At 38.1% G+C, this 18,722-nt stretch overlaps 1 protein-coding gene across 5 annotated transcripts in view; it reads left to right on the plus strand.

The window, feature by feature from the left end:
- LOC128894434 (uncharacterized) overlaps positions 1 to 18,722 on the plus strand; it is a 220,632-nt gene that overhangs the window by 179,170 nt on the left and 22,740 nt on the right. The window contains exons 4-5 of one of the 5 annotated variants that reach the window (XR_008461541.1): positions 3,313 to 3,371; positions 3,872 to 3,886. The exons of 1 other annotated variant lie outside the window; for it this stretch is intronic. The gene's annotated coding sequence lies outside the window, so the exon portion shown is untranslated. Of the gene's footprint in view, positions 1 to 3,312; positions 5,237 to 18,722 lie in introns of those variants that run through there. 3 more of the 5 variants (XR_008461542.1, XR_008461537.1, XR_008461543.1) reach the window with 3 other exon arrangements.

Genomic DNA, 18,722 nt, shown 5'->3' on the forward strand with positions numbered 1-18,722 from the left:
CTTTGCACTCGAGGCCTTTTTTCTGGTATCTACGAGCAACTCGAGATATTTCTTAGCATTCTATTGCCATGAATGCTAAGCTATCTAGATTTGAGAATAAGGTCACCTTTACCTCGCCGACAATCATTTTATCGACACTTCGAGCTCCAAAGAAATTAAACCTAAAGAAACATTAGGTATTGTTGATTTGCTGCGTGAAACCTAACGGTGACTGAGAGTCACCTCTCGAGTGCAAAGAGTCAACACTAGACGTACAGAATCTGGTCATAGGGCTGTTTTTCAACGTTTGTGTACAATTGTACAATTGTGCACATACAATATATAAGTTATGTACGATTGCTTCACCTATCAGTCGGTTAAATACCACGTAGAATATTTTTGCGAAGAAATGATTGAGACATACTTTCGGCTAATAATTAGACTGCGGATTTCGTGCATTTATGGCGTACAGTGATATGAAAAGCATACAAAAAATATACATAACGTACGTTAAATATAATCCATTAATTAATACAATAATGTAATAGTTTTTTTTTGCATGGGTGCATATATTTTTTGCTTATGTTTACCATGACTTAGTCATAATAACTTGTAGTATAAATGCGTAAAATCCGCGGTCTACTAAGAAGAATAAGAGTAGCAGTAACCCTACTGAATAACAGTGCCAACCGAATCGCATAATTGGTTTTCGTTTCTTGTCATCGATAAAAAGCCTACCAGTGTTCCCAGAAAAAGAGAGAAATCAGAATGGCGAAAATCTAGGAAAGCTTGTTGGGGGACTGCCAAACAGCAAGGCAATATCCGTTGCTCGTCTTTGTTCCACGGCTATTGGCTTTACGAATGTCAAGGAAAATCCGTGAATTGAAAACGATTATTGTACACATCTCTGCGTGTCTTCGAACAATAAGAGACGGTACAGTATCCGACTAACGGATACATTTGTACAATCTGCTGTATCCATAACCGATAATCTATTGGAAATATCGGAAATATATAATTAGCTGCATTATGTGCCAGATGTACCGCTCGATGCCAGGTCAGCAATTGCATAAATATGAAATTGTCGAATTACTTCTTTTTTCTTCGTTCTTTTTTTTTTTTTTTAATGGTTTCGTTTTGCGTCGCATCCACTGCTTGGTTTTCGGTAGACCGAGAATGTTTATGCATTTATGGCGAATGAACATTGCGGAAAATGTAATAGGGTATGCACGAATGCAAAAATATGTAAAATATCGAGAATAAAAAATAAGACGTAACTGTTTCGGTTCTTTTCTACGTTTTATTTTATAGAATCGACGCGGTTCGTCTTTTGACAGATTTATTTATCTTTGTATAAGTGTTTAAGGAGTTCGGTGTATTCGCAAGAAATGAATTACTTTTGGAAAAATTGTCGAAAATCGTTTAACGAACGCACGTCAGAAAATACGAATCGAGCTACAGTTTTTTTTCAAACGGTATGAAATTTGTTCGTAGAAAGCCGTCGAAATTGGATCGAACCCGAAAGGTGTGTCGTGGGACACGTTTTTCAAAAATTTCCATGCAGTCCTTTATTTTCGTGGAACATGTACAGAACAGAAAGAAATATCTCGTGCGTAACGCTGACATAATAAATTCAATTTACTTGGAGAGACTTGTTATTTTGACTCACATTTAAACGTCATTGTTCACTCCTTTGAAGAATTATTATATAATTTTAGAATAAATGAACGAACAAAGCACAAGTAATTTAGCAAATTGCGAAGTACGTTATTCGAATGGGTTCAACATATAGAACCTCAAATATCTGCCAGAGCACGAAAAATATTTTACTAATTTAAAGGAAGAAAAATTCAAAAATGAAGATATTAACGGGAAAGCTCGGTTCAGGACTCCGATAATGTGACATTGTTTTAGATTTTTTATTTAAGACCAAAATTGAAGGCTTTATAATCCTCGCATTTTATTTGTCATCACGAAATATCCAATAAAAGACCATGTAGGTTTCACGAAGATTCGCTTGATATATTAGTTTCAAAATATTCGTAATAGAATGCCTCATTATCGGTGAGCTTCGTCCTTAACTCTTCGAGGTACACGATTATAGAAGAAAAACAAAATTCAAGCTGCACAGAAGAACAGTGTCAATTTGCTAACGCGTTTTTGTATACATTTTTTATTTCACTTATTGTACTTTTTCAAATAGTACAGCTAAGCAAAAGGCGGGATAGCTTTTCACCCACCTAACTTCAAAGAGTGAAAAAAGGACTATCAGATCAATTCGTAAGTCTCTGCGTTTCTTGTTTGTTTAAATGAATTACTCGTATTAAAGTGTTAAAAAGGTGTCCTATTGGCGAGGGTACTCGTTATCGCAGCTGTTTGGTCTATGTTTCCGTAGCAAGGGCGGACGTACTTGAGTCTTAATTAATTAATTTCGCTGTCATTTATCAGATTGAAACGGCGTACAGTTAGGAACTCCGCAGACATCAAGCCGCCAGATATATCGATTTAGATGTGCGGTACACGATTCGAACTCGTCCGCTATTACTGGCGCGCCAACTAACGACCAACGTCGACGTCGACGTCGTTGCGCTGGTCCTCGACGATCTTGTTGTTGTTGCGGATGCTACCAGCGCGGAAGGATTATATCGAGAAACTTGGCTTACGCGAAATAAAGCCCGCGTCACTGCTTCCGTTCGCAATGGCAGCTCCCACGGTCGCAACATTAATAATACAAATTAAAATGTCGATTAGACCGATAACGACAGGCTTTATATACGGAAAATGTGAAATATTTAATAACATAAGCGAAACTTGTGCTAGTCATCTAGGGCAAAGAAATCAAAAATATTTAATAATATAAGTGAACGTAATTTATTTAAATTTAATAACGTAAGTTAAAATGAGAACGCACATGATTGCAATTAAATGTGAAAGAGAATGTCGTTCGAATGCCCTCCACGACTCCACTGATAAGCATATTTTGTTGTTAAAAAATAAAATTGTTTAAGACCCTATTACTTCCAAAAACGCAAATTCAAGAAAGCTTATCACGGGAAATGCAATTTTTTCTATTTACGCTCGTATCAATACCAAGTAGAGACGCGAACGATACTTACCAGCTAACGATATTTTAATGAACGTTATTTCTCGCCTATTCGAAGCTCATCGCTGAGAGATATACGCGCATTGACCTCTCTGCACGTGCAGAGCCACAATCGTGAAACCTAATTAACAATCGTTTCTGCGATACTGCTTGGTATTACCAGAAGCGTTTTAATTGCCGCGAATACGCGAGACACGTATACCGATAAAATTCTGTTTCTTTTGTTTCAGGTAAGTAATCATCGCAGATTCCGAGGCCGCGACCTTGCAAATCTGATCGAATCACCTACGTAAGTGTCAATTGTCGACAGAGTCGATAGATCGATGCATTTTTGCCAAGTGTAGAAATCAAATGAAAAATTTCAAATTTTACTTATAGTTGCTATGTTATAGTTCGTATGATTTTAGTCCGAAAGTGGTTCATGCGTGTCGGATAGTTATTTAGGGATTTTAGTGTAGTTTATATTATACGTATTAACTCATAATACGTAATTGCTTAACGTGTTTATTTCTATGAGCGTATGACTCGGAGATCAGAACACGAACGGACAACACAAGACCTCGAAGTCGTTAAGTTTACAATACACATAATAGATGTCGCGATTAGTAAATGGTTCCTACAACGTGCAATAATTTCATTTTACACTTTTGATCGCGTGTAAGTTATTTTAATTAGTTTACATTTTTGTCAATATAAAATTTTCGTCGTGGACTTAATCGAACGGTTCGCAACGTGTCAAAAAGTCGACCCTTCATTTCTTTTTTTTTTTTTTTTTTTTTCGATCGCAAGGGAGTACAACGAATGCAGTGCACGCGTTTGCGGATGAGGTCGACCGAAATTTCAGCGCGGCTGTAATCGCGCTCTCGCGGAACGGAGTTTCCCGCGCTCGGAACGGTGATTCACGGACGACCGGCAGCGAGAAACGCGCGACCAATTGAAAAAGAAGAGGCGCATTAATTTTGAATTTTTACTTGACGGCCATTGTTCCATCCAGCGACGCAGTTCACCTCCGCGGGCACGGCCATTTTACGAGCTTCACTTTACGCCCGTGTTATATTCGTTTCGTGTTGAAAAATGAATTTCATTCAGTAGTGTTAAAAAATATATAAGCAAACGTTAACCTTCGAGAAATTACAAAATTCAAAATATGCAACAGAAAGAGTGCACAATACTTTACTTAAAAATAAACACAATTATGTACGTAGTACGATGATCGAAGTTTCGAGCAATTTCTATGTCAACAGACACGCTTGTCAAGAAGAAAACGCGTAATTCTTATCTACGAAATCATTTCACTCGAATGGATATCGTTACAAGCGTGACATTGCATACGTTTATAAATACAAACACGAAGTTAAACGGAAGCCTAAAAAGTCGAGAGTTACTACACTCGTACTCGATTTTCTCGAAAACGAAGACACGTACGGAAAAAATTGTATTCTCCACTTTCGACTTGGTTTTCCATCGTCATTGTAGGATCACCCTGTACAATAGATAGGTGGAGGCTATACACTCGGTCCACACACGTTACGACCTGAGGGACTCTAAACCTAGGGGCTATAATACTTGGAAGGTTAACGGTGAACATAATGGCGTTATCGTATCCTCGCGACGTAAACTGAAACACGCTTTAACCATCCATTAAACTGGCACGTCTTTAACTCCCTCAACGGGCGATTTTACGCGCGTTTAGATTTCCGGCTTATCTCTTACGTCGAAGCCGTGGTTAAGGGACGATTAGTAGGACAGTTTTCTCTCGAATTTCCGAGCGGGACGTGAAAAGAGGAAAACAAAAAACTTGCGATTATCCGATCATCGGCTGAGCGGAGATTCGTGTGAGGAATTGCGCTCGCCGTGTCATGTCGGGACCATTTTTCATTTTCTTGAACCACCGGCAGACAGCCGGTTTAAAGCTCCGGTCTGATACTAAACGGTAACGGTAGCGATTGTTGACCAGTTAAGACAAATTTATCGCATGAATAGTGGTAGCATCTTTCTTTATCATTAAGTAACGACGGTGAATGGCTAATGACGCGCCTAAACTCTTTAAATTGTGTAATGGAGAAAGATTTTAACAAGAATTGCGTAAAAAAATTGGGAGACTATTTTTAAAAATTCAGTAACCGCTGTAAAAGTTGACCATTATTAGAAATTAAATATCTAGTAGTCGATCATAGTTTGTATTACTTATACCTGAAGATAAATAGTTGCATGAATAGGAGTGTGACATATAATATGAGGGTAAGTGTCTGAGTGTATCCGTGTATGCAATGGTTGCGTGGGAACGCGGTGTGATTTGTTATTTAGAATAATTCGGAGTTCATTTCGGCCGAGACAGTTGTAAAACAGTTAATACACACGTATTAACGTACACAAATCCTCACTTTGTAAATCGATATAATAATTGATATTTTACGTTTCGAACCGAACAAATTTCATTTTGTTGGCAAATATACAATACGGAAAATAATAAAATCTGCACAAGATTTATGAGGGATCAAAAGAAGCATCAGAAGCTCGATATTTGTTATTAATTAAATATCAATTAAATCTCACTTATTCCTTCTCAAAGTAGCGTAGCTAAAAGAGGGGTAGGTTTCACGAAATCGTACCCAACAATCAAATTACTTCTTTTGTTTCCTTTTTGTCTACTATCAATTGATTTCATTTATTGTTCATTGTTCCATAAATTAATTCCATGTTCAATAAAAATTTGCTTGTCTTTGCTGTTTGCCTACGTTGGAAATTACGAGTACACCTTTTAGCGTTCCCTTGATATTTCGTACATTGATTCGATGATTAATCAATTGAAATTCGACTAACCTTTCAATCGTTCGAAACGCGTTCGTAGCGCGCTTTAATGCGCGTTGGGATGCGCGTTTAAAATGGAGGTTTCTGTCTCTCGCACAGGTACGTACACCCAGCGAGAGTTTTATTAAATTCCGATGGCTCGTCATGGAATGAGAGAAAAAGCTTTGTGCCGTTCGCATTCCCAATGATTGATCCGCGAGAGTCATAAAAATAAAAGGCGCGAACGCCCTTCGAACTGTAAAAGAATTTATACGTTCCGCGTGAGTGTCTGGTAAACGTGACCGCCGTCACGGTGGAAAAATTTGCATATCGCATTATCGAACTTTCAGCGTCATTATCATTCTTCTTAGGCGCGAACGACGAACTTAATGGCTGCGCCGTCCGCACGTAACTCGCGAACAAATATAAATGAACTTTCATTTCTCTCTTCGCGCTTTGTCTGTCGGGGATCGCCCATGTACGCGCCAAATGTTACGAATTTCAACAGAAAAGATATAAACACTCTATTCATCAGCGATGAAAATTGTAAAGATTTTTTCGGAGGACACTGTATCCCGGGTGTCGTCGCGAATTCTTAAAAAGGAAATTCTAATAAGTAGGATTTTAACGTAAACAAATAAAAACAGCGAAATTTTTACTCAAACATTAGCTATTCGTCATTACAAATGGATACTGTAACGTTTGTATACGAGCTATGCTAACGTGCAAAATAAAATTTAGTCAGAAAATAAATAAACACTACATTCATCAGCAGTAAATATCGTAAAGCTTCTTTTGGAGGACCCTGTATCTCGGGTGTCGTCGCGAATTCTTAAAAAGGAAATTCTAAAAATTCGGATTTTAACGTAAAGAAATAGAAACAGCGAAATTTTTACTCAAACCTTAGCTATTCGTCATTACTAGACTGCGGATCTTTATGGAAAATAAAATCTTCGCGAACGTGCCTACAAAAATTGAACTTAATATTATAACATGAACTTTACTTATTCAATCTTTCTTATATTCTTGCATATTTTTTCCATTTTGTACTTTCTTGCATATTCGAATTTCCTATAAATGCATAAAGATCCGCAGTCTAGTCATCACAAATGGATACTGTAACATTTGTGTACGAGCTATGCTAACGTGCAAAATAAAATTTCATCAGAAAAGAAATAAACACTCTATTCATTAGCAGTAAATATCGTAAAGCTTCTTTTGGAGGACCCTGTATTTCGGGTGTCGTGGTCTTTGCCAAAGCAAACAGAGTCTCACGCAGTGGATGTTGAACGTCCAGTCGGACTGATATTTTTCTTGAGGCGCACTTGTGCGACGAAACGTCGAGCAGAAATACTGCAATCAAGAGTGAACTCGTCCTGGTGGTGCGGATAGCCACTTCCTTGGCGAAGAAGTAACGGTGCCACTTAGCCGGGTGGCTTTAATGTTTACGCGTAGGAACTTCGGGGAGGTCTCGAGTTTTAAATGCTTCCTTCGTTAATGTTTCAACTAAAGCGCTCATAACTTTTCCCTATGTCCGCGTCGCGGTCCGCGGCCACGGTATTCCTGTTCCCTTTTCTTGAGATAAAGCCGCCGAAAATATTCGTCTGTTAAACGCGCCTCTGTAAATCTTAATGGCGCCGTTACGCAACAAGAGGAATTCCCGGTGAGAAACTTTTAACCGTTTAATTAAAAGAGACGCGCTGCACTGAAATTCACGGACTCCTCTAATAAACTTTGACTGTCTGTGAAATTAAGAAGTTAATTTTTTATCGCGCCAACGCTCCCATCGCTGTGTCTTCCTTTTACGCGTCGCAGATGAAAGTAAAGTTCGCCAGATCGATGACGATTATTAGGTTTGAAACGCGAGAAATGAAATTTCATTAATTAAGTATACTTCTGCTATATTTGTCTGTTGAAAGGTAACTAGACGATCAAAATGTTTTAAGCATCGTTATTAAAGTCCTTTAAAATCCAAAAGAAGTCATAAATGTATATTTGCATTATTAACGATTCGAATTCGATTGTAATTTATGTTACGAATGAATGAATAACATTTATGGAGAAGGAATAATTTCGTATGATAATGACAAAAGTTTTGTAAATGATTTAAACAAGTAGATAATAATCATTTATTCATGTATTATCGCAGATAACTTGTTGAATATAATTCACACCCCGAAACGTTTGTGCTTACATCGAGAGAAGTGTGCATAATTTCTGTTAGAGGGCAAACAAGCTACACATGTTAAATTTGAAAAAAAAAGACAGTTTTTCAAACTTTTAGAGTACCCTATCCCCTTAATTCATTCACGCCTTCGCCGTCGCCACGTCGTTTATTCCTCTCAACAAAACGAGAGTTTCGAAGTATTCGTTTGGATACGATTCTTCCAGCAATCGTCCCTTGCACATCTTCTTACCCGTTTACGATACAGAGATGGCCTCAGTCTGCACGAAAAGATGACGGTTGCCAGGCAAATCTGTGGACGGCGATTACGTTGGCGCGTGTACAAGCCGCTAACGTATTAGCGAAAGCAGTGATCCGGGCGATGCTTGGAGGGGAGTAAACCTTTCGCAGGAATCTAATAGAGTTACCGTCGGGGTCCGAGGATTACTGGAAAATACGTCAGACCAGCTAGAGCCGAGGCTGCATTGCGGTGCACCCTAACACACGCAAGGCATCTATGATCCGTGTGTGTAGGAACGACGCAACGGCGGTAACGTGAGGGTGGTTCGCTCGTCGGTGAGGGTTTTATCGACGGATTAGCATTGCTTTACATAGTTTCGAACGGGTTTGCATAGGTTTCAGACCACCGCCTGCCACATGCCACAGAACCGAGTGGAAGCTCAACGAATCTGCAAACCGATTTTCAGTCGTTCTACGCGGAATCTTGTAATCTGCCATCGAAAGCTCCGACCTACGCGGACTTCCTTATTACGCGATGGATAATATCGCCGTGGGTCTCGCGGGTGTGCCTACTACAGATGTTTAAGGCACAAGTATGTTATGTAGGATGGTTGAGAGGAAAACATAATTTATAATAAAAAAAAGATTTATTCAATATGAGTGGTCTCTAAGGAGTCCAATGTCAGCCCGGACTCCTTACAGACCACACATATTGAATAAAACTTCTTTTATTACAAATTGGGTTTCCCGCTCAACCATCCTACAGTTAATACTTTTATGTAGAGCACAGGAAACTGCATCGATCTGTGGCGTCAAAAATATATGATTTCCATTTTTAAAAGAAGTACAGTAGCATTTTTCTGATGCACCGATGCACAAAAGTGCATAAAATTAGTCGCATGTTATGAACTATCGGTTACCATTTAACTTATGACATCTTTTTCTACTCCCAACCGTTTAGGAGGTACAACCTGTTCCGGTTGCGTGAGACACCCTGTATTGAACATTCTTTCTACACTTTAAATTGAATACACTTTAAATACACATAAAATTGAATAAAGCATTCGAAACACTTGATATTATTAAATGTTAAATACACATTCCATATAAAATTTGGCAACGAAAATTGTACAGCAATAATTTACGGTGTATATTAATGACAAAATTACCAGTCATGTTAAATTAGGTATTTCGACAATCTTCGTAAAAAGTTCTCGACTAAGAGCAAATAGAACTGTACTGTACCATAATTTCACGATTCTTACAATAGTATCCTAAGAGAAAGCAGGTGAATTGCTGAAGAAATTTCAACATATTGCGTTGTTAATATTATTAGCACTGGAGAATTGGATCCGATATATTTATGGGAGATATAAAAATAAATATAAAATTTAGTGTACCGATAAATAATTCGTTCGACAAGAATTACTGGTGACTGTCGGTCGCTCTATGACCAAGCCAAATTCAGGTCGCCAAAGTGATTTACAGATACGTTCGGGTCTAATTTTGCAAATTTTTTGCGCAAAACGGAAATAGAAGTTCTTAATAACATTATAGTATGAACATTGCGCAATTGTCATTTAAATGTATTTTATGAATCTAATTAACTAGAATACAGGTTCCGCTTGCCGTGATTATTAAAATAGATCTTTGAAAAGTCATCATTACGTATACCTATACCTGTACAGATCACGTTTGTGCATATTTGGCAGAAATATCATTCCATAACCATTACAGTTTCCACAAATATCTAGATGGAAGGATAGAGGAAGAGTTTGGGGATCCAGATGACATGGTTCACTTTACGAAAATATCAATTTACTCTTATTTAGTTTCTGCATCCGTACGTGGCGCTGTTCAAATATAAATATATATAAAATTAAGGAAGTTGTGAATATTTCATACACAGAATCACCTACTTGAACAGACGTGTATATTTCTATTTATTTCTCACAAAACTTTTTATCATAGACCTTTTCCACGGTAAATTTTAAGTAAATTGTGTCTATTTTTCCGTTTATTAAAATGCACAATGGAATCTTCTTCGTAGCGCAGAAGAATTCGTTCCTTTTAAATATCTTGCTGAACAAAATCAATGTATTAACAATTTGTATTTTTCGAGAGAGATTCGTTTCATCGCGACATGACACTTATGGAAAATCCTCGTGATGTCGAAACAGCAGAGCACACGAATATTCTGAATAGATTACCGCCATTGTACATACAGAGTTATTTGCGTGCATTATAATCTGGACTCTTCGAATCGAAATAATACACAATATGGGTTCAGTATAAACAATGCACGGTTCTAAACATGGACACAAATTGAAATTTCGTTTGTGATTAATATGCGAAAAAGTATTCTCCATGTTTCGGATTAAAACTAATCTACGTTCTCAAAGTCGTTGAAAATGTGTCGGAAATGCGTGCTAAATATAGAAAAGTAGAAGTTGTTTCAATTGTTTCGTTGGAGAACATTTTTCGCAAATCCACTGGCGTAATTTGAACGAAGTTGAAAATATGGAGTAGAATTTTAAAACACGCTTCGGGAATGTTTCGCGAAAAATTGAAAACTGAATTTTGTATTTTCTGCCTGTTACTGAAATTTTTAATGATCTTAGTAAGCCTGCGCATTTTATATTAATAAATGGGTAGAAAATAGAGTAAATGTATTTACAGTAACAAAATTCTATTCTTCGCGCATTGACTGCATTCTTCTCAAGAAACATTATTTCGACACAAGTATAAATCATTGTCGCTTAAATTGATGAATTTTATTGAACTCTTATACTTTAATCACTTTCCAAACGGACAGCTCGTCCCATTTGTGGGAGTTTACGAACGCAGGTGGTTTGCGCGCAACGTTTTAGGACGGAAAAATAACGATATTTCCGAAATATTAATCTCCCGCTTGATGAAAGTACAATTTGCACCCGGCCGGTATAAATCTTCTTTCTCATTACGCTTTTAACCCTGGCCGGGCACAAAGGTGGCCCAGCCCTAAAATATAGCGCCAGCCGGTTTCAATGCGTAACGAGTCCTGAAGCAATAAATATGGAGGACAATGGATAGTAATTAGAGTGTATTTTAATAGAGGAACAATTAAGAAAGTGGGTCGCGTGCGGGGTAGTCGCGCGAAGTAAGAAGGGGTTGGGCAACGATTTACGCTGCAAAGGAGGAGGAATAGCATGCGAGAGTTTTACACGGTGGCTTTCATTACCTATCTTCGCGAGTATAATAGCAGCTCCTTTAATTAGATGTGCTGCGCTATTGTCCTCGAAAAAAGGAGCGAGAACGACGACAGGCGTGGGAGGTGGGAGATGGATAATACCTTTTGGAAGAAAAACGCCCTACTTCGATGAATCATCGAAATCGCGGCGAGTCGGTTACTTACTCTTTCGAAGTTCTCTCGAAATGGAGGAATCCTCCCAAATATTAAATAACCAAGTAAACCTGCGCGAGGACGCAAAAGAACAAACAGAAACGTAAGAGAATGGTATAAAGGAAAAGAGGGGAACGTCGACGCAGAACAAAAGCAGAAACAAAAAAGAAAAGAGTAACGAGCGAATGAAATCATTTGAATAGAGGTGTCTCCTCCGTTCGTTCTGACCTCCTTGGAGAACACTTCGATACCAGCAGTCTCGAAGTAAATTAAGACAGAAGGGATTGAAAGTTTAATTGCATGCAACTCGACCCTCTATCTTCTCTCCTCTCCAACCCCCGATCGCCCTTCGTTCTTACTTATCCTCCTAGCCTGTCTGGACCAAATCAACTGAATACACAGTCGACAGTCCGAATCGATGAACTCGCCCGACGGATCACTGAAGAAACAAAAAAGATAATGGGAAATCAAATATCGGATAAACGTGTAAGTTTGAGGAGATCCTCGCGGAGAATGGATGCCAGTATTGTCTTTTCTCCTACCGTGACACTCTACGGCAGTAGTTTCCTCTGTAACGCTTTAGAAGTGATGTTACACCATCATCTTACACCTTATTTTAATTCCAGTGTGTGCACAAAATCTATTTATACAGGGTGGGTAGTCACTTTGCTTGGGTAGCACTCTTTGAACCATCCATATTTGCTCTTTGATATTTTTCTATAAAGATACCGATAACTATGACTTGTCACTTTTATTTGGCCCAGCTTTTATAGAAAGCCTCTGTGGAACTCTCTGATATGTTAATGAGAATTATATGACGTCACATGGCTTTGTACATGATACAATTTATCTTGTATCTGACAGTCAATACAAAGTACTTGTTCTTTATTTGTACATTGTGCTTCAAACGTCTACAGCATTTCTTTCTTTAACGTATAGATTACACTTTTGTATGAATTAAAATTAAAACACATGTTTTGCTGTTTTTTTTCGTGTTTTTGGGGCATTTATTTCAATAGTAAAGTATATAAAAGTATCAATCGAAATATTTGCCCTCAAAAGCTATTACTTTCTCCCATTTTTCTGCCAAAAGATGAATTCCGCGACGAAAGAACGGTTTATCTTTCGAGCTTATCCAATCACCAACCCAATTTTCAACTTGTTCGTAATTACGGAAATGTGTGTCTTCCAAACCATGTTGCATCGATCTGAACAAATGATAATCACTTGGGGCCAGGTCTGGAAAGTAGGTTGGGTGAGGGAGAATCTCTCATTCGAACTCCAGCAGTGTTTCTTTCACAGTTCTAGCAACATGGATCACTTTTCGGCGATTTGATGCAATTGATGGTCATTTTTCTATCAAATTATCGCGTAAACGCTTCAATTGTTGGCAATAACGTTCGGCGGTGACTTTTTCATATGGTTTTAACAACTCATAATATACGACGGCATCACTGTATACAGTATTCGCAGTGAAATCCACGTATACATAAACAGCGGCTTTCAATGCAACCTCTTAATATATCTAAAGTTCACAAAAGAATTAATAAATCTTGCTTATCCTCCACAATCTTGCACAGTACGTATCACTGCTCTTTCTTCGAAAATTAATTTCTACCAGTACGACACCCATATCTAAATTTGATACCACTACAAAGGGTTAAATTAAAGTTGAATTTCAGTCTCAAGAAACAAGGCAAAGTTGCTAAATTCAGCATGGCACTCAACCTATCAATAATAAACATTGTCCAGCGTTCCTTGTCCAATGATTCATTGTCGTCCTTCTCCTAAATACATAACACCCTCTAACGAAGAAACGAGGTAGACAGACGGTGAGATAGATCAATAACACACGAGCGTCGTATTATAATACATGCACCAAGTGGCCAAAACTTAAACCCTTCAATTTTAAACCTAATCAGAAACGATTGGTTTCACACGTAATTTAAACAATCAAGCGAGGATCACTTAGTAATACTATCACGGAGATGTAACGAAGGATTGTAAAGCGATAGCTGGAACAATGTCAAAATGGTCCCTTTGAAACTGTAATCACGAGGTAAAAAGAATCGTTCCTCGTTCCTGCCGCGTTCAGGCCACTCCTCCTAGGATGTCTTCTAAGTGGCCGAGGTATACGTGGAGGAAAGAATTCGATGGAATTCGACGTGGAGAACGAAAGAAGAAGGAACGAGGGGACGATAGAGCGAATACGTAATCAGAGTGAAACCAGAATTATGCAGATGTCGGATATCCGGTGTAAAAGACGGGTAGTCGGGTATTCTTCGCGAAGCCGGCCCTTTAGCCAGTAGACATCTGGGATTTCCTGAATTGAATGTAAATTACCTTTTGCTCTGTTCGCGAAACGGCGATCTGTCGTTAAGCTTCTGCAAATAAGACCCCCCTTTTTCCGCCGCACTGTCTTCCCTTTTTCTATCGTCTCTGTTGCGGGGGTAAGAGACACGCGAGTTTGCGGAAAACGGATACGGCAGCTAGGTGGGGGTGGGTGGGTAGAGAGGAAAAGGAGAGTAACGGAGAAAAAAAAAGGAGACGAAATATGCAGCACGGGAATTCGGAATGAAGGCGACTCGAACGGGAAGAAGGAGGAGAATGGAATCCTTGGAACTTTTCGCCAACGATTTCCTCCCGGCGTGTTCGACGCGAAACACGATGTTGTTGACCGGTCGTTAATGGTACCTACCTTGTGGCAAGCCTAGAATAGAATATCGCGGGCGTTAGGCGGTAATCCTATTTAGTTGATGCGCGAAATGACGCGTGAGTAAACGACGCAGCGAGCGCGGTACGTACGAACGTCGACGAAACGGATTGATGGGGTGTAATTGGAGGATAATGTAACGCCGAAATGTTTTACGCTGGCGTGCCAAGTAATTTACCGTTTAACAATGTTTATGACGCCGAGGAGCGATCGTAGGATCGTCGGTTGAAAGCGGTGCGATTAACGGGTTGAGTGGGTACTCTTTTGTTTTTAGCAGTTTCGAGAAAGTTCTCTGGATTTCTTGCAGTCCAAGTAATAAATTTATAACAAGTTTTTATTTTTAATCAATTATGGAATCGCCCTCGTTATCAACAACCTTTTGCCTGATCGATAAAAATCAATTGGTATACGATGAACTGATAAATGATAAACTATTATTGACATTCGCAGAAACGACATTACTTTCTGGTCCCCCTAATTGATTCCTGAAAAGAAATATTAAAAGAAAATTGATCAAATGACCTACTGTACCTACTTATACTTGTATTTATAATCACAACTGACACGTCTATCATATTTAATGTTATACATACATTTATTTAAAATGTGTACAGATGATTTTAAAACATAAATATAATTTATGTTTGAAAAAAATTCATTGAAATTAGTGCGGCAAAAATTGAAATACAATTGTGTGAAAGATTGTTCTAGAAAGTTAAAACGAATAAATGATCCGTATCATTCGCATTAAAATATCCGTAGTAAAATTTAAAATAGAGCGATTCCTCATGTAATAATAAATCGAAAATGTGGAGTAAAATTCATCCATACGAGACTCCGTTTAAAAGAAAGATTGATTTCGTAAATGAGTAAATAATGAAATTCATATAAATCGACGATTATTGTTATCTAATAATATTTTTTTCAGCCGTTTCCTATTAATTAAGATATTAGATCGACTTAAAACAGATAATTCAATGAAACAAGTAGAAATAGGTAATAATAGTCACACACGTTGGTCAGACTCCGTGAGAAACGCAGCCTCGGTACTTTCCAACTGAAATTCATTGAAAATGAAGTACAGTACGTCTAATAAGTTCGTTTTACACATAAAATGACACTCCTGTCGACCACGAATTTTGGCCGTGTCTCCAAACATTTCATCATCCTCCGAGTAGTAACACGTGACTGATAGCAACAGCGTCGATCACGACTCGGACACACAACTGTGGCATTAGTTGCTGCTTTCGTTGGTGAAAAATTTCCAATTGTGGCCTCTGAGTTGCGCAACCCTGCGGCGAATAATACGATCGTTCCATCTCTGGACCTCTCGTGTCCACGGGTTGATCGATGATAACCGATGACGAGCAGTTTCATGGGCACCGCGTTTACATACCTGACAAATTAATTGGTAAACCTTGAACGCGCAGGATACTCGTATTTACGCAAGCAAAACACGGCATTCCGCGTGTTAGGTTCGTTATTACTTGAATCTATCGTTTCACTCACGGTCTCTCCATGGTTCGCGTACACACACGATAAGCCTTACCTTTAGGGCTATTGCATACCGGCAATTCGACTCGATAGTTGAAGAGGCAGGTTGAACACCTGGTGGTGTTATATTAAACCCTGGTAATAAGAGATAACTGAAGAGGAAACGTCCTTGACAATGCTGGAGGCTAGAGTTTGATCAGGACTTCGAGTATGGGTCTTCCATGGATTGTATGACGATACGAGGGCTGGTTATTAACAATCATTGTCTCCATTGGTCGGATAGTTCTAGGATATCATCGTTGCGTGGATTTAGGACCTAAGGAGTTGTAGGTTTTAAGGCTTCGGAACTCTTGAGGATTGTGGAGGTTGTGGTTTTAGGGCCCAAGGAGTTGCAGGTTTTAAAACCTCGAAACGCTTGATTTCGAGTATTTACACGGTCTGTCTAAAAAGAAACCGAACTTTTGCTATAAAAAGAAAAAAGTACAAGTAAAGTTTTTACACACGCGTTTATTTACTCAAAATAATCTCCCTCTGCGTCAATACAGCGTGTAGACCGCGTAATTAACATTTCGGAGGACCTTTGCAGCTCCTGTTTTGGTACCTCGTTTAGTACGGCGGTTACAGCGGCCTGAATCTCCGAAATGTTGGTGTAGTGTGTCCCTTTCATTGGAATTTTCAATTTTGGGGCAAGAAAATAATCGCAGGGTGACAGATCAGGCAAGTAGGGTGGATGATCCAAGGTAACAATGCCTTTTTTAGCCAAAAATTGACGCTCAATGGCGGCTTTGTGTGCAAGTGCTTTTTCGCGCGGCAACACCCAACTTCGTCTTCAATGGACTCTCGATCGTTTTTAAATCGAGTGAATCACTCGTAAACTTGTGTACAACTTAGGCATTTATCCCCATACACTTGTTTTAATAACGTAAGCGTTTCGGTAAAAGACTTTTTCAATTTAACACAGAACTTAATATTAGCGCGTGGCTCCATTGCGATATCCAACAAGCGTCACAAAACGTCCGTTATATTTCAAGTCACACAATCTATCGTCTTTTATTACCTGTAACTAGATGGCGCGATTAGAACGAATTTTAGAGCAAAAGTTCGGTTTCTTTTTAGACAGACCGTGTATATACAAATCTTTATTAATAATTATGAATAGACTGCGGATCTTTATGCAAAATAATATCTTCGCGAACGTGCCTACAAAAATTGAACTTAAATAGGAATTAATTTTATTCTGCAAATGCATAAAGATCCGCAGTCTAATTATGAATAACATACGCGACGTTTGTGTTTCTACAAGTGCACCATTTTTAATTTCTTCCCTATTAAATAGAGAAAGTAGCCCTTTGTCCTACGAAAGCTTCCATTCGTTGCAATATTCTGTCACACAAATTCCAGCACTGTAAACATTTATATTAATAAATCTTCGTGATATTAACAATCTCTCTACCCGTGTTTCAATATTTGTGATGCTCTGATAAAGTGTACAGCGGATGTAATCATCGAACTGAATATTTATTAAAAAGTTATCAATTTTTAATAAAATCCTATGCACAGACGAAATGGTTGCTGGCAACCATTTAATAAACATCCTTCGCAGGATTTAATATTTGTATTTTGCAGATGAATTTGCTGTAAAGTTAATCATTGGATTTAATATTTGTTGAAACATTACCGATTCATTCTTGTACCGAGCGCCAGTTTTATTAATTAAAAATATGATTTGCAAATGTGTTGTAGTTGCACACGTAGCCGAGAGACGCAGCGAGTCCGTGTGCTTTGATACATTTCGAATACGTAACTAAAATGTATTAATCCGGACCATTTTGAATTATTAATTCTCATTCTGTGTATCGTATCGTGCGCAAATTTCGCTTTTATCGATCGTTAAAGAACGTGAAAACTTTATAAATCATTCGAGAAATTTTACCCGAACTACGTTTGATATTTATAATTTTAATTTAAGAGTGGATATTCCATTCAATTATGTTCCCTCCAAATGTAATAATATTATTAATATTTACGTGATAGATGAGCTTATGCAAATTAGTCGTGGTTGGAAATGCAAACTGCTTCAAAAAAATTGATTCTAAATCCGTCGTTACTTAAAATGTTAACACTTTCGCTGCGGATGACGCACATGCGCGTCCTTTGTTCTGTTAGGCAGTTTAGTCGTATTTAGACAGTCAGTACGATGTAAGCATTCATGTTGGTCTGTTCTTTTGAGTTTAGTGTTGTGGTTAGACTTGTTGTTCGGCAATCATATTATACATAAAATAAGTTACCACAAATATATGTTTTTCAAAATAATCATATTAGAACATTTGTAAGAAATTTTTCATTAAAAAATTTACAGACTTCACGCACACGCAAGAGTTGGAGAGATTGAAAATCAAGTGACAGGATATCTCACGACTAACTGATCGCCAACCACCACCTACTGCACCATACTTAATGATTTCCCGCGACAGGACATTTTTATTTCTCCGAAAACCCCTTCATTCGTTTGTGACGTACTAAGAGCCAATTTTAACGGAACATTCTTTTGTTACTACACTAAAATCTCCTTAAATGCACAAATTTCTATACGATAAATGCACAGAAACCATCCACACCACTTTACACTTTGCACTTTACATTTCACATTGTTAGTATTGTTAATAATTAACTTAACTATTGTCAGAAATTAATAGTTTTATGTTGCAATCGATATATATTAAAATATTGACAAATTTCTCACGATTAATGTCTCGAATGAATACTTATCCTGAACCGTAATTGTTATTAATGTTCAATCGAACACTGAATGATACTGTACGTTCATAAATGTTGAATTATTTCGGATTAAGTTTTA

Source organism: Hylaeus anthracinus, unplaced genomic scaffold (assembly GCF_026225885.1).
Source record: "Hylaeus anthracinus isolate JK02 unplaced genomic scaffold, UHH_iyHylAnth1.0_haploid 3, whole genome shotgun sequence".
Classification (NCBI taxonomy): domain Eukaryota; kingdom Metazoa; phylum Arthropoda; class Insecta; order Hymenoptera; family Colletidae; genus Hylaeus; species Hylaeus anthracinus.